Here is a 14,472-nt window from a genome sequence, read left to right as displayed (position 1 = left end):
GGCCACTTTTCTCAGCCGTTCCAGTCCCAGAGATAAAAATACCAGTTTGCAAAATCAGCTGCTAATCTTGTTGCTAGGTAGAGTTCAACCCCAGAATTGCCATTTTGTGCTAAGTTTGGCTGAACAGCTTTTCCTGGGAATTAGACTCAGACACAGGCCCAGGTCTTAGAGGGGGCACAAGGAGACAGGTGCTTTGCTCATAGCCTTGCGAGGGGACAGACCAACAGACAGGGTGTGTGTCACACCCAGACTGTGGAGGGACAGTGGCCCTGTGGAGGAGTCCCCACTCCACGGGGAGTCTGTGTGGAGGCAGCACATGGGGCTGGGGGCTCCCAACGGGGAGGGGCTGGGGGCAGGGGATACTGCAGTGAGCACCCTTGGGCACCTTGGGGGCGGGGTTCCTGAGGTGCGGCCTAGAACCCAGCCCCTCCAGCTGAGGACCCGGGGACCAGAAGCCCTAGGGGACTGTGAGCCCTGGAGGGGCAGGGGAGAGGGTTAGGAGCCAGGTGGAGGGGATGAGGCTGAGGTGCTCTGCACAGAAAGGCCTGGAAGATACATGGCCACAGCAAAAGGAGGCATCTCAATGACTGTAATTAAAATGCCAAGGCGGGTCTGCAGCGGCCAGGTGGTTGCTGAATCCTGCTGAAGAGCTGCAAGTGCCTGAGACCAGGGGCCGCAGGCCAGCCAGGCCTCTAGGGCCTCTGAGCCAGGAGGGGGAGGGCCATGCCCTCCTGGGAGCTTACGCTCTGGTCCTTCTCCTTCCTGGCCTCATGGACCTCACGGGGACAATTGTAGGACCCTCTCCCCAGGCTGCTTTGTTCGTCTGTTGGTTTGCTGGTTTTGGCCACATTGCATGGCCTGGCCCCCAGCAGGGAAAGCGCTGAGTCCTAGCCACTGGACCCCAGGGAGCTGCCTTCCCCAGCCTGCATTCGCACCCAGCTGCATTCTGCTTCCTCTGGGCCCCTGCTCTGCTGGGAGGCACGGAGTCAGAGACGGCTCAGGGCCCCTGGGGCCTGGTGGGGAACCCGAGCTTCCCGGGCAGAGGCCCACTGGGGGCCACACAGCAGCGGCACCAACCAGACTGGCTCCCGCCCTCTGCTCTCAGCCTAGAGCCTGGGTCATACGGAAGGGGCCGGGGGTGGTCCAGGGACCCATACACAGTCTGTCAGGCACAGTCCTCACCCCGTGTCTGCCGCCTTCTCCTTTCTGGACCCGGTTGTCAACAGCCTCTGCCTAGGAAGGCCACTAAGGTTGCCTCTCCAGGGCCCCTGGGAGGATGCTGACACCCGTGCCCCTCCAAGTGCAGGAAGGGCTCCCTAAAATGTGACATTGCAGAGGAGAAAGAATCCTGGGCCTGGGCCACGTGTTTGATTTAGAACACAGCCCTGGCAGTGCAAGAGTCTGGCCGGCAGCCACTGGAGGCCACGGGAGGGCAGCATGTTTTCTCTCCTAGAAGCAGGAGGCGGGGCTGCCAGGCCTGTCCCCCTCCTAAGGGGCAACCAGCTGTTCTTTTTGTTTGTTTGTTTTAATAACAGCTTTATTGAGGTATAATTCACATAGCATAAAATTCACCCTTTTAAAGTGTACGATTCAGTGGTTGTTAATGTATTCACAGAGTTATGCAACAATCACCACTATCTAAATGTAGACTATTTTCATCACCCCAGAGAGAAACCTCCTACCCATTAGCAGTCACTACTAATCCCACCGCCCCCATCCCCAGGCCTAATCACCCACTAATCTGTCTGTATGAATTTGCCTGTTTCATAGGATGAAGTTGGACCCCTACCTCACACCATACACAAGAATTAACTCAAAATGGATTAACAACCCAAATATAAGAGTTAAAAGCATAACACTCTTGGAAGAAAAAACATAAATCTTCAGAACTTTGGATTTTATATTGGCTTCTTAAATATTACACCAAAAGCACCACCAACCAAAGAAAATTAGATAAAGTGGACTTCATTAAAATTAAAGTTTTTTTTTTGTTTTGTTTTTTTGTGGTACGCGGGCCTCTCACTGTTGTGGCCTCTCCCATTGCGGAGCACAGGCTCCGGATGCGCAGGCTCAGCGGCCATGGCTCACGGGCCCAGCCGCTCCGCAGCATGTGGGATCTTCCCAGACCAGGGCACGAACCCGTGTCCCATGCATCGGCAGGCGGACTCTCAACCACTGCGCCACCAGGGAAGCCTGAAAATAAGGTTTTAATATCCAGAATGTAGAAAAAACTCCTACAACTCAACAACAAAAAGACAAATCAACTAAAATATGAGCAAAGGACTTCAATAGACATTTCTTCAAAATAAATATACAAATAATCAATAAACAGATGAAAAGATCCTCCATGTCAGTACTCAGTAGGGAAGTGCAAAAACTACAATGAGGTACACTTCACCCATACTAGGATGGTTGTAATGTTTTTTAGAAAGGCAAATAACAAGTGTTGGTGAGCATGTGGAGAAGTTAGAACACTTGCATATTCCTGGTGGGAACGTAAAATGGTGCAGGTTCTGTAGAAAACAATTTGGTGGTTCCTTAGAAACTTAAACATAGGATTACCATATGACCAAGCAATTCCACTCCTAGATATATGCCCAAATGAATTGAAAACAGAGACTCAAACAGATACTTGTGCACCATTGTTCACTGCAGCGTTCCTCACAATAGCCAAAAGGTGGAAAGAACAGAAATGTCCATCCACTGATGATTGGATAAACAAAATGTAGTATATCCATACAATGAAATAAAAATGAATGAATTTCTGATATAGCAGTTCACCCTTATCCATGGCTTCACTTTCCAAGGTTTCAGTTACCCATGGTCAACTGTGATCCAAAAATACTAAATGGAAAAATTTTAGACAATTCATAAGTCTTAAATTTCTGCCATTCTGTGTAGTGTGATGAAATCTTGTGCCATTTTGCCCGAGATCCCCAATCACTGACATTGTCTGCTCCTGACATTCAACCACTGACATCATCATGGCTCGATGTTCCAGGATCACTCCAGTCAGATGATCCTCCTTCTCACATATGGTCAGAAGGTCAATAGTAGCATGATGCTACATCACAATGCCTACTTCGTTCACCTCATTTCATCTCAGCATGTAGGCATTTTCTCATGTCACATCATCACAAGAAGAAGAAGAGTTACTACAGTACGATAAAATATTTTGAGAGACCACAGTGACATAATTTTTATTACAGTATACTGTTATAATTATTTTATTATTATTGTCAATCTCTTATTGTGCCTAATTTATAAATTAAACTTGATCATGGGTATGTCTGTATAGGAAAAAACACAATATACATAGTGTTCAGTACTATCTACAGTTTCGGTCATCCACTGGGGGGCTTGGAATGTTTCCCCTGTGGATAAGGAGGGACTACTGTACATGCCACACCATGAATGAAACTTGAAAACGCTATGCTATGGGAAATAAGCCAGATGAAAAAAATGGCAAATTGTGTATGATTCCATTTATCTGAAATATCTAGAATAGGCAAATTCATAGAGCTAGAAAGTAGATTAGAGGTTACCAGCAGCTGGATGGTGGTGGGATGGGGAGTTACTGCTTAATGGCTACAGAGTTTCTGTTTGGAGTGATGAAAAAGTTTGGAAAGCAATAGTAGTGATGGTTGCACAACATTGTGAATGTACTTAAATATCACTGAACTGTACACTTAAAAATAGTTGAAGTGGTAACTTTTATATTACATATATATTACAATAAAAACAACTTAAATTTTTTTCTATGTATTTCCGTTCCAGGGGATAGACAGATTGTCTCTAAGCTCAGTGTCCTCATCTGTAAAATGGGACCGGACATAATACCTATCCTATGAGGTTGCTGTAAAAATCGAATGACATAACACATGTAAGTACATAGCACCAAGTTTGGCACGTGATAAGGGCTCCTTAGGGGGGAGCGGTCATTATTAGTTTGTGTGTGTGTGTGCGCGAGAGAGACAGAGACAGAGAGAGAGAGAGAGAGAGAGAGAGAAACCTGTTCAGTTTCCAGTTTGATGCCATCCCTTCCTCGAGTTACTACTTCCAGCTGTGGTGGAGGACTTGGCTGGACCACTGCCTTCACTGAGAACAAGTAGAAAATCCAGATGAAAAAATTGGTTTGAAGGCATCAGACAGCTGCAGACAACCATGAATTGAGGAGCCAAGTTTCCAAAGAAAAGAGAATTGGAGAGATGTGAGCTCGTATTCTGCACACCACTTACATCTCCAGGTGTGAACCAGTTCTTGGCTTAGAGTGGCTAGGAATCTGAGCATGGGGCTACTACCTGAGAGGCAGGGAAGCCAGCAGAGTTCTCAGCAAGTTCCTGGAGAAGCAGAGAAAATTTTAATTATAGTGCTGACAAAATAGCCAGCACTCAAGAGGCTGGAAGCCCCAAACTCAGATGTTGCCCCTGAAGCATTTGCCTATATATTTAATGCACATGATGAGAGATTAAGAAGCTAAGAGTGGAATTTCCAACAATCTAATGGTTATGAAGAGACAAAAATTGGAATTTAGGATCTGGGTTGGGGCCTGGGGAGGGCTCCACCCTAGGAATGGCCATGAACCAAAGACAGGAGGCCTAAAGACTGAAATCCTGCTTCCTGTTACTTTGGATTAAGATAGTCTGCCCACACTCTAGCTGCCTCCAGAGGATAAGATGAACAGTCTATGGAGAAAGGTAAAAGAACCCAGAACCTCAATCAATTGTCATGGACTGTGTCCAACATTTAATTATAAATTATAGACATACCAAGGAAACCTCAGATGACTCAGATCTTGGGGTTATCAGACAGACTTTAAAATAACTTTTTAATATTTTAAAGAAGATAGATGATTAGATGAAGAATTTCACTAGAGGAAAAAAATATATATATATATACATTTTAGAGCTGAAAACACATTAATTGATATTTACAGTACAATCCGTGTGTTTATGATAGGACACGAGAGAATAGAGGATTAATGAAAGTTGACTGATAGGATTAGTAGAAGATAGGACAGTAGAAAATATCAAGGCTGATGCACAAAGATGGAAAATACAGAAAATAATGCAAGAGATACATGGAACCTGTTGAAAAGTTCTAAAATGTGTACACCGGAGTCCTAGAAAGAGAAAGATATTGGAGCAGAAGAAATATTAGTGGACATAATGGCTGATAATTAAAAAAAATAAATGAATGCTATCAGTCCACAGATTCAAGATACTTAATGAACCCCCAAGCAGGATAAATACAATGATAATCTTAAAAGGAACCAGAGTAAAAATAAATAACCATAAAGTAACTTCAAAGGAGTAACAATCAGACATAGCAGAGTTTTCAACACAAATGAATAATCAGAAGGCATTAAATAACATTTTTAAGTGCTGGAAAAAATAACTACCAACCTAGAATACTATAGAATTTGATAGGAAAAATATTCTTCAAAAGCGAGGGTGAAATGAAGACATTTTAGGAAAAATAAAAAAACTTAAAAATGAGAGTCTTCATTGGCAGATTATCTACACTTAAAAAAAAAAGTACAGGGAGTTCTTTGGGCAAAAAGATAATCCCAGATAGAAAGATGGAAACTGAGGAAGGAATAAAGAGTAATGGATGGAAAGGGTAAATCTAAATGAATAATGACTCTATAAAACAACAACAATAAGGCCTTCTGAGGTTCAAAATGTATATAAACCCATGGGAGTACAAGTTAACAATTCTGATATTACTATAATAAGCAAATAGATGGTGGATGGTGGTAAAAAAGGAAAGAGAAAAAATTTTTAAATAGAAATAAGTATACCTTGAGCCCTTCGTTTGTGCTGTGCCAAAGACAAAAAGGGGAAACACAATGTAGCTCTTCCCATATGATTGCATTCTGCTATGCTTTTTGCTTTGTATTTGATCTTCCCTTTCTGCATTTAGTATTCCCTATTCAACCTACTGAGTTAATTTATACTCCTCTAAAAAAGGAAGGAAGGAAGGAAGGAAGGAAGAAAAGAAAGAAAGAGAAAGAAAGAAAGAAAGAAAGAAAAAGAAAGAGAAAGGAAGGAAGGAAGGAAGGAGAAAGAAAGAAAGAGAAAAAGAAAGAAAGAAAGGAAGAAAGAAAAAGAAAGAAAAGAAAAAGAAACCTATTCTCTACCCCAAAGCTTGGCTCTTATCATGGAAAGCCAGGCTTTCAATAATATTTCTTCAGCTAAAGTTTATAAATTAATTCAGGTAGTAATGTATTTCTTGGTTCTCAACTATAATTACCTTTTCCATGAAGCAGTGACTATCACTGAATAAATGAGAGAAGGACCCAGGCAACAAAAATTTTAGGGAAAGAAAAAGACTATGTAAATATGTAAAAATAAAATGCATGACAATAAAAACAAAAGAACTAGGAAGGTTGGAAATGGAAATAGAGAGTTTTAAGGTCTGGGAAGAGGTTAAAAAAAAGAGTGCTAATTTATGGTAGACCCTAATACCCTAATAAGTAAAGGATGCATATTGTCATCAGGGGTAACCACGAAAAGAATAATAAAGGCATGTAAATAGTAAAATAATAGTAAAGGAATGCTTACAACACAGGGAATATAGTCAATGTATATAATAACTATAAATGAAGTATAACCTTTAATAAGCGTGAATCACTATGTTGTACACCTGAAACCTAAATAATACTGTACATCAACTATACCTTGATACATTTTTTTTTAAAGTAAAGGGATGCGTAATTAACAGGCTAATAGATGGGAGACTGGAATAATAAAAAAAAAAATCCAGAAAAAAAAAAGAGGCAAGAAAGGAGAGGATTGAAAGAATATAAAACAGGTGGGATAAATAGAAAACAAGGATTCACATAGTAGGTATAAACTCAAATATATCAGGAAGTGCATTAAAGGTAAAGGGACTAATTACTCCAAGATAAATACTAAGACAGACTGGATCAAAACAAATTAAACTGGTAACTGCCTGATCGGGTGCCGCCTAGACTCGGAAAGGGCCGCAGAGAGAAGTCTGACGCGGCCTCCAGCCCCTGGGAAATCAGAATCCAGCTGGAAATGGAGCTCCTGGTGAAACAGGAGCTGGAGGACTTGTACCAGCAGCATCATCACTCACTGCAAAGCTACAGTAATTACCCAGGGTGGCCTTAGTCAAGGATAGACAAATAGACCAGTGGGGGCTTCCCTGGTGGCGCAGTGGTTGAGAATCTGCCTGCTAATGCAGGGGACACGGGTTCAAGCCCTGGTCTGGGAGGATCCCGCATGCCGCGGAGCAACTAGGCCCGTGAGCCACAACTACTGAGCCTGCGCGTCTGGAGCCTGTGCTCCACAACAAGAAAGGCCGCAATAGTGAGAGGCCCGTGCACCGCGATGAAGAGTGGCCCCCGCTTGCCACAACTAGGGAAAGCCCTCGCACAGAAACGAAGACCCAACACAGCAAAATTAATTAATTAATAAACTCCTACCCCCAACATCTTCTTAAAAAAAAAAAAATAGACCAATGGAACTGAACTGAGTCCAGAAACAGGCCCACACATGTATGACAACATTAACACTTGCTTATAAATTGGGGGAAGAAGAGTCTTTTCCAGAATTACTGCTGGGTGAATTGAATGCACGTATGGAAAAAAATTACACACACACACACACACGACACACGTGCACATGCACATACACACTCTTAATTCATAAGGATTGTAGAACAAATTCAGAGGGAGAAACGATAAAGTTGTAGGAAAAAGACATAGGAGAATATCTTTATGACCTTGGGGGTAGGCAATAACTTCTTAAATAGGATATAAAAAGCATAATGCCATGGAGGAAAAAATTGATACATTTAATCATACTGAAATTAAGAACTTACATTTATCAAAAGATACTATTAATAATGTGCGAGAAGGTGAAAAGCCGAGCCACAGAGTGGCAAAAGATATTTCCAATGCATATATCTGACAAAGGATTCTGATCCAGAATATTCAAGAATTTCTACAAATCAATAAGAAAAAGACAAGCAACCAATAGAAAAATTGGGGAAAACCTGAACTGCACTTCACAAAAAGGGATATCCAAATGGCCCAAAAACATATGAGAAGGTGCTCACCCTCAGGTTATCAGGGAAATGAAAGTTAAGATCACAGTGTCACACGCACCCACCTGAACGGCCCCAAATCTTACAACACCAGTTCTTACTAGCTAGACTGTAGAGCAGCCAAAATTCGTATATTGTGTTGGTGGGAATGTAACTTGGTACAACCACTGTGGGAAGAATTGGCAGTGTCCATTAAAGGTGAGCATACTCATCCCCAATGACCCAGAAATTCACTCCTAGGTATTTGCCAAAAGAAATGCACACACTTTCACCGAGACATGAACAAGGATGTTCACAGCAGCATAATGGATGCAGGAACAGTGGTATAGTTGCATGGTTGGAGATAGTGTGGCAATGAAAATGTTTCTAGTCCTAGACACAGAAACATGTTTGGACATCACATGGTATTGAGGGGGAAAACCTGGACACAAATGAGAAAATGCTTCACAGCTCCAATTGTTGAAACCTCACAAACAGTCCATACTAATTTGTGTTGGCAAAGGTTGCTATAGCGGCTGTCACAGTGGGGGTGGGGTCGTAACTGGGAGAGGATAGGAAGCATGCAGCCATTGTTTTGTTTCCTAACCTGGGTGCTGGGTGAAGGTGGAAGTTTTTTGTGGGTACATACTTGTGATTTGTGCACTTTTCTGTATATAAGTGATACCTCAAAAAAAAATTATTTAAAATAATTATCTTTCTTGAACTTTGACCCATTCTGTTGCCCTCTCTTCCTCCTTTTTGCCCCAATGAAGATGCTTCTTATTTAAATGTTTTTTAAAAATAATCTCGAATTTACAGAAAAGTTGCAAAATAGTACAAAGAGCACCTATATGCTCTTCAACCAAATGCCCCAATTGTTAACACCTCACTGCATTTGCCTTATAAATCTGTTTCTCTATGTATTTTTTCTGACTCATGTGATAATAAGCCATAGGCATGATTCTTCATTATCCCTCCATGCCCCTGTGCAAAACAAGAGTCCTCTCCTACATCAACCCAGTACAACTGTTGAAATCAGGAAATTATTCTTGCTCCAATATCACCATCTAATCCCATGCAAATGTTGCCTGTGGCCTTAATAATGTCCTTTATAGGCTCAGCATTCAGCCCAGGACCCCGAGTTGCATTTAGCTGTTGTGTGTGTTCAGTTTCTTTCTGCCTAGAGCAGTTCTCCAGTCTTTCCTTCCTTTTGGGCCTTGAAATTTTTGGAGAGTTCAGGTCTGCTGCTTTGTAGAATGTCTCGTTTGTTTTACTTCCCCTGTGTTCCTCATAAATGATGCAGAGGTAATGCTGCAATGTCGATTTGTTCCACTCTGGTGATGCTCACTTCTGTTGTGTGGGTAAGATTGTGTCTGCCAGGTTTCTCCACCTGTGCTCTTCATTCCTTCCTGTAGATCTGAGTTTCCACCTGGTGTCATTTACCTTAACTGTAGTGTGTGTCTTCTGTCAGTGGACTCTCTTAGTTTTGTTTATGTGAATTTATTTCAACCTTTTTTTTTTTAAGGACATTTTTACTGGATAAGAATTTGGGGGGCTGATAGCTTTTTTCTTACAGCACTTTGATGATGTCATTTCATTGTTGTCTGGCTTCCATTGTTTCTGGTAAGAAGTCTGTTATAATTCTTATAATCGTTCCCATGTAAGCAACGTGTCTTTTTTCTCTGGCTGCTTTCAGAATTCTCTTTGGTTTTCAGAACTTTGTCTGTCTGAGTGTGGTTCTTATTATATTTATCCTGATTGGGGTTTGTTGAGATTATTGGATATGTAAATTGATGTTTTTCATCAAATTTGGGAAGTTTTTGACCATTGTGCTTTCATTCATTCTGCCTCAATTTCACACTCTTTCCTTTGAGACTCCAATTATACGTGTGTGGGATCATTTTATATTGTTCCACAAGTCTCTGAGGCACTATTCATTTTCCTTCAGCCTTTTTACTCTCTAATCTTCAGATTAGATCATTTCCATTGATCTATCTTTATATACATTTTCCACTTGGGGACTGAAATTTCCAATCCATTCACTGATTAAGACCATATCTTTCTTTAATTCTTTGAACACAGTTATAATAGCTGCCTTAAAGTCTCTAAGTTCAACATCTGGGTCATTTTGTGTCCAGTTTTTCAGCTTTTGTAGATTGCTTTTTTCTTTCCTGGGGATCGTATTTCCTTTTCCTTTGTATACATAGTGATTATTTTTTAATTGACTATGGACATTATGACTAATATGTTGTAAAACTCAACATTCTGTTAATTTCCTCTGAAGAATTTTGACTCCTGCTTTGTAGGCAGTTCAGTCACTGGCTGATGACCTTGGTTTTGTGCTTTGTTGTTGCAGATCCTGGAAAATCTGAGGTGTTTCCCAAGGCCCTCTAATTTAGCATGACCCGATCCTGCCCAGCCTATATGCACAGACTGGCTCTTGGCCAAGGACTTGCAGGTACGCACGTGGAGTTCTGGGGGCCTGCACACAGCTCCCTCGTCTCCGGCATCCTGTCCCACATACTCCCACTGCTTCTCTGCCCAATCTGATCTTTACCTCAGCAGGTCCATGTGACCTCTGTGCCACAGAGCTGAGTGATTGTAAGTTGTCCTTCTCTCAGGGATTCAAGTCTGGCCTGTCTGTCACCTATGGCCTGAAAACAGTTGTCTCATACATTTCATCCAGTTTTATGGTTATCTCTGGTGGAAAGTTTATTCTGGTCCCAGCTCATCCACAGTGTCTAGGCATGGAAGTCACAAGTAAGCTTTTTGATGGAGAAGGTGGCACTTATCTCCACCCGCTGCCCCCACACCCTCCTTGAGACATTGTGCCCCAGCCACTGGACCCACCACCAGTGTTCTCTGCCTGGACACTTCTCAACTCTGGCTTCCAGGACTCTTTCCTCTCCTAGTTCTCTCACCCTCAGCTTTCTCCATCTGATCTCTTTGATCAACCCTTCCTCAGACCGTCTGCTCAATGCAGGCTTCCCCCGGAGACCCATAATTGGCCTTTTACTCTCTTCCTGGCGACGTTCACTATGGCTCCCACCCTCCTCCTTCTGATGATTCCCTGGTCTGTACCTTCAGTTTCCATCTTTGCTCTGACCTGCAGGTCCATCTTCACCTGATGCTGCAGGTGGTGGTGCCAGGAGGCCCTGAGTGGAACTTAATGCCTTTACCCCAAAGCTGCTCCTCTCTCGTGTCTTCCCCCAACCCTGCCCCCTCAGAAGGAGTGGTCATGCAGCCCTGCCCCCACCCCCAGCCCTACTCATTTCTCCCTTGCAATGGCCACCAAGTCCTGATTCCAAATGGGTACCTTCTAGACCCCTCCCAATAATGGTAGCTATTATTAATATTGTTAACATTAACACCATGAAGAAGGTGAGATGTGCAGTTTCCACGGTGTGGCCCCTAGCAGCTTCTCTTGGGAGTTGAGAGAAAGGGGAAGCTGTGGAGGGTTCAGGAGACCCTGGGTCCTAGGATAGGACCAGAATCAACATGGCCCCCCTGCAGAACCCTGGGCAGAAAGCCCTGGGCACCAGCCACTTTGATAGAGACTCAGCCAGGTAGGAGCAAGGGAGCTGTGGTGGTGTGAGGGGCAACCTGCCTGGGGACCGGCCGCAGTCGGGGCTGCTCTGGAGCCTGTGCACACTGACTGCTATGAGGGTCCAGGCCCACCAGCCAGCCTGCCGAGACCCCAGCTGAGGTCCTGCCCTCCAGCTGTATGGAGAGGGTTTCTGTAGTCACCTTCCTGAAGGAGAAGGAGCCTCCTCCTCTTGTGACTGTCCTATATGAGAGCCCGCAAACCCTAGTGGCCTGCCAGGCTTGGGGGGATGCCGTGCAGGAGGGTCAGGGACCGGGGAAAGGGGCAGGAGGGCTGTGTCCATGGTGTGAAGCTTCTGACCCACCAGGAAGGCCAGGTGCAGGCAGCAGCTGGTGGAGGCCAAGGCACCCTGGGCTGGGGCCTGGGCAGGAGTGAGCCCACTACACTCTGCCGGCCTCCCGGCAGAGTCCCCCCCCCCCCCCTTCCACCCACTGTCCTCAGGACCCCTGGGTAGAGGGAGCCCAGAAACCTGGGAGACCCCCATGTGATGACTGCCAGAGCAGGAGACCCTGCACACGGGGGTGGGGGGCACCTCAGAAGAGGGCCGGGGGGCGAGTCCTGGCAGGATGAGGGAACGTGGCCCTCTGGGGAGAGTTTAAAGTGTTACCTCCCCTCCGCTACCCGAGACCCACGTTTCCGGGGTGTGCGAGGAGGCAGCATGCTCAGAGGTAGGCGTTGCTCCCCTGGGGCTAAGGCCTGTGATCTTAAAGTTCTATTTCCATCATTTGGACCCTTTCCGGGTGGCGCTGCACGACCGGCTGGATCACTTGCCCCTACGCCTTGGGAGGGCTGGGGTGCCCCCAACCCTTACCGCTGTTGGCCCTACAGCTCAGAGCCCAGTGTCCTCATTCGCAAAGAGGTGACCACGTGCCCGCATACGGAGGGCCACGGCTACACTAGCACTTGAGTCACCCTGGCTGTTGGCCGCCTGGCCGTGGCCTGACACCTCTGAGGGAGCGCATGCCTGCAGTGCCCCATAATTACGGTGGCTGTGTGCAAACTGCATTATATTTGGCTCCCCCCACGCACGAGGCTCTTGTCTCCACGGAGCTCTCCCTCCCCACGTGTCACGTGGCCCGGCATCTCCATCCCCTCCTCCGCGTATCTGCCAGGCCAGTCCCAGCGGGGGGTGATTTGGGTTGCTTCCAGTTTTCTGGGTTATAAATAGCACTGCTATGCATGTCTTTATTACAAATCCTTCTTTCCTCCCAAACCCTGAATAACCGGTGCCCTGCGAGCGCATCCTTCCAAACCCTCCTTGCTTCCCGGCGCGTCCCACCTGTGCCACGTAGACCCTCACTATGGACGGTCGCCTGGCAAGTGGACAAAAAGGCACCAGGGGCAGGAATGCAGCCCCTTCCAGGTTCATGGGCATAAACAAACCAAACAAAAACTAAAGGAAGGAGCACCCAGTATTTCCTGATGTTTTAGTCCTTTAAATTTAGAACAAGCTCCTCGTGCACCTGGGCAGAGGCTGTCAGGTGCCCTGGGCCCTGGTCATTTCCTGGTCAGGGCTGTTGGGTTTGTTTACTTACCTTTTTGTTTTCATATTCTCATTGACTTTTAAAAATAGTACAAATATAATAAGTGAAAACATTCTTATTGTGCAAAGTTCACCATAGTTTTTGCATTTCTTCTATGGTATTTTACTTTTGAGTCTCTATGAGTCATTTGTATTTTCGTAGAAAATTTTCCATTTCAACTACGTTTTTCCAATTTATTGGTGAAGTTCTGTGCATAGTGTTCTTTTGTAACCTTTATTTCTTTATTTCATTTTTGTCCCCCATTTTAACCTTTTTGGACTTATTTTTGTTATTGACCAGACATCAAAAATTTGTCTATTTTACTATGAAAAATGTTTTCAAAGATCCAGCTTTGGGTATTACTGGTTAGTTTTACTACTGGTTGTTTTTTATTTCACTAGTTTCTGTTTGGCATTATCAAACTCCTCCCTTTACCTTTCTTGAGGTTGTCATTCTTTTCCAGTGTCTTCGGCTGTAAATCTTAGTTTATTCTCAATCTCGCTTGTTTTCTAGTAAGTCAAGTTGGCTCATCTCCCCTGAACACTGCTTGGCTGCATCTCACAGCGTGAGGCATGGTGGTCACTTGTGTCCGTTTATAAGTTTCATTTTTGTAGTTTCTGTAGTTTCTAATTTAAATTTCCTGCTGAGTGGATGTAATTGTCTTCCTGTAGTTATTTATTTTTAATGTTATTGCACTGTTGTCACTGATTCCTGCTTTTGTAGAATTTTTTGAGACCCTCCTTTGTCTGCTACTTGGCCAATCGCTGGGACTGTTCCATGTGACTAGAAGAACATGGTTCTCCACACGTGATACCAACATTTTGTGTAATTTTATGGTGACCAAAGAGGAAAGTGGGGAGAGATAAATTAGGAGTTTGGGATTAACATAAACACACTATTGTATATATAACAGATAACCAACAAGGACCTATACTGTATAGCACAGAGAACTATGCTCAATATTTTGTAATAAGCTATAAGGGAAAAAAATCTGAAAAAATACATACATACATATACATAATATATATCTCTGTGTGTGTGTGTATATATATATATATATATATATATATAAAAAATCACTTTGCTGTACACCTGAAACTAACACAATATTGTAAATCAACTATACTTCAATAAAAATAATCAATCAATACTATTATAAAGCTAAAAAAATTTTAGGGGTAATTTACATACATAATGACATGTCACGCATATAAATTACATTCACATAAAAATGCACTGATTTTAAGTGTTCAGTTTGCTACATTTTTGACAATGTATACACTTGTGTAA

This window comes from Orcinus orca, chromosome 9, assembly GCF_937001465.1.
Source record: "Orcinus orca chromosome 9, mOrcOrc1.1, whole genome shotgun sequence".
NCBI lineage: Eukaryota > Metazoa > Chordata > Mammalia > Artiodactyla > Delphinidae > Orcinus > Orcinus orca.
This window is presented reverse-complemented; position numbering follows the sequence as displayed.